Raw genomic sequence first — 3,291 nt, forward strand, 5'->3', positions numbered from 1 at the left:
TTATATATCCAACATAATAGTTTAATCTTTGAACAAAGTTTTAAGATTCATCAACGAATCAAAACCACAACCTTATTATTTCCTGTTACCATTGTGCACGTATTTTTTTTTCCTTTTTTCCCTACTAATTAATATATCACCTTTACTATTTATAGACAATAAGTTTAGTTAAAAAAATAAAGCCCTAATGTATACTGATCTTGACAGAGAATTACTAGCAGGCTTCATGAAGAACTAAGTAAACCCCTAAATCATTCAAGTGCCATCATATCCAAAACCAAACCAAAAAACATCGCTTTAGTGACTGCATAAAACACTAATCAACCTAAAAATAGATTCTATAATTCTATATCAAAATAGAACGTACTGAAGTAATATTAAAGTTGGAAAACTCTTCAAATATATTAAAAAACATCCAACTTTCATATAATTGGAGTTTTCAATTCCAGTTTTATTCAACTTTCAAAAGGAAAAAAATAAAATATCAGAGGATAAAGTGGGTCCAAATAAGAGAAAACACAAAATCAAATACATGTTTGAATCTCATAAATATACAAAAGTTTGTTGAATCATATGAACTTGTTAGATTTCTATGTATAAAAATCAAATTCTAAGTCATACAAAACATAAATATAACTCTTAAGCAATCAAAACCCACGTATAAAAATAGTAATTCTAAAAACCTAAAATGAAATTAGAGCAACAAATAAGCTACACTAAAAATATGGGAATTTTCGGTTTAATAAGAAACACACACCCAAACTGTAAACTTCAAACATGACTTCAAACATCTGATAAAACTTAAAGAACAATATACTAAAAAATAATGAACATGAATTAATAGTTGTAAATTTATAGTAAGTAAAATAAAAATTCTAATAACCATCAGTTCCTCTCTTTATCATCACTTGCTTTTCCTGCAACCAATAAATGTCATGTCAGCTTGTAGCTACGGGTCTTCTTTCTAAACATAAAGATGAACAAAAAGAATTGATATTTAATGGTGAACAAAAAAATGATCATAACGCAAATTGCATTCAAATAGACATATTTCCAACATCCAAAGCTGCAACAAATGAAAAAAAGATCACGAAAATAAACCTTTATAGGGTTAGTAAACAAAACCAGATCGACAAATCAACATACAAACACACACCCACACACAGTTAAACATACATCAATCTAGAAGGATAGAAATAAAGACCTTGATGATTTGGAAATTCGTTTAGGGGTTTTAAAGAGAGATAAAAAAAAAAAAAGGATTTTAGGTGTATTGAGGATATGGTTTCAAGAAACGGAGACCGCCGTGTACGGAGATGTTCTGGTGTGACGTTGGTTAGAACATCGAAGCTTTGATGTTGTATCCACATCTAGGGTTTCTATTTAGGGAGGAACATAGTGTATTGATAGCGTTGAAGAAGACGATGGAGGCCATCAACCCTTGTAGTGATGGTGTTTAGTGAGGTGTAAGCCGAATAAGGAGGTGGTCGTGTTAGAAGTAGGTGGGTACGAATGTATCCCATATTATATTTCCTTCATCACTAACCCTTTAATCTTCCCTCCGTGCTACTCGCCCCTTTAAATTATGGAAGAAGTTATAAAATGAGGTCTTGTAACTGAAATAAAGATGACAAAGAAGAGGCGATAGCTGAATATCTAGAGAGATACCTCGATGGTGGTTGTTTAGATTTGGTAAGGTGGCGTTGAGTGGTGCGGTGACGTTCAGTGGTGTAGTGGCATGGTCCAGTTGTATACTTGTGGTGATTTACAGATTCGTTGCATACATAGATAGAGATCGGTGGTAGTTGTTTACATATGTTGAAGGTAGTATTAAGTGGTGAGGATGGCATCAAGTGATAAATGTCGCATCTGAAATTAGATAGGTTTTAGGGTGTGTGTAGGCCGAATGGACGCATTGGCGGCTATTAGGGAAGGCGGTGTAACTGGTAGTTTTGGTAAAGAACAATCTAGGTGGTGAAGGTAGGCTTTTGAGGAAATGATTCGAGTGAAAATATATTGGGGGAAGTTAGGGTTAGGGAAAAATAGAGGAAATGGTCGTGACTCTTCAATTCGAGTGAAATCGCTGATCATCAATCCGTGTAAGTTAGATTGAGTTATAGAAGCTTTAAGACTTGTACACTCTTTCTAAATACTTGTACATGTCTTGTGATTGATTTAAAACACTTAACAAGGATTACCAATAACATAATCCACACCATTCAATTAAAATTCAATGGCCCAAAATCCATTTCCTTGCTTTTAAGACTTTGTCTTAAAATTTGATGGGCCCCAATTCTTCTTCTGAAGCGGAAGCCGATGTCGGATCGTCGATGATTGTCATGGAACTAGAATCTAGTGTCGCTGATTCGATACGTGGATTCAAACATGAAGTTGGGGTAAGACAGCAGTGGATCGATCGATGGGATGAGAGGGAAGAAAAGGGAACCGAATTCATTGAGAGAAGCGTTTATTTTGAAACCCTAGAGAGAGAGAGAGAGAGAGAGAGCGAGGGAGATAAAGATACGGGATTATGAAAGGAAAGAGGAGAGAGGGTGAGAAATTGTAGGAAATAGGTAAATTTGCAGTTCCTATTATGCCCTTCTGGCAATTTAAAATTTACACTTTAATGCCCGTAATTTTAGAATTTTTCATAAATTGCCCGTTTAATAATAACCTTAGATCAAACTATTTAAATGGTTCAGATCTGTTATTGCGTTCTCAACCTTTTATGTGTTCTCATTTAATTATATATATATATATATATATATATATATATATATATATATATATATATATATATATATATATATATATATATATATATATATATTCCATCTTTTTATAAAAGCCTCATCTTTTATAAAAGTGATTCCAATATATATAACATGTAACTAGTCTTATATAAATATCTCTTTTATATAACACTACCTTTTATATAAATAAACTCCAACTAGTTTATTAAGATATAAATATAACTTATAAATAATCATACTTTATGATATGTTTCATAAGTTGTTATTTCTCTAATAAATATATTTTTTATAAATAATAAATTCCCAACTAGTAAAATATTATTTCCATAAAATGATAATTTTCCAACTAAATACAAGTGTTGATATATGTATTAATAATCAAATTAAATAAATAATCAATTGACGGTAACTTGCTATATGGTGTGACCCTATATGATCATATATTATTAGCAATATCATTCTATAATGACTCTTGGGCATACTAGATCTTTCATCCCTTTGGATTGTTATCACAATTTATCTTTCGATTGGGTACTAC

The 3,291-nt window shown here is 31.7% G+C and overlaps 1 long non-coding RNA gene across 1 annotated transcript; it reads right to left on the reverse strand.

The window, feature by feature from the left end:
• Positions 1-739: 739 nt before the first annotated feature.
• Positions 740-2,057, reverse strand: LOC145005342 (uncharacterized). The gene is made up of 3 exons (XR_013662556.1): positions 1,669-2,057; positions 1,205-1,576; positions 740-917 (listed from the first exon to the last, which is right to left on the reverse strand). It is a non-coding gene; the product is annotated as an uncharacterized LOC145005342 (long non-coding RNA).
• Positions 2,058-3,291: the final 1,234 nt, after the last annotated feature.

Source organism: Lactuca saligna, chromosome 7 (assembly GCF_052625555.1).
Source record: "Lactuca saligna cultivar CGN05327 chromosome 7, ASM5262555v1, whole genome shotgun sequence".
Classification (NCBI taxonomy): domain Eukaryota; kingdom Viridiplantae; phylum Streptophyta; class Magnoliopsida; order Asterales; family Asteraceae; genus Lactuca; species Lactuca saligna.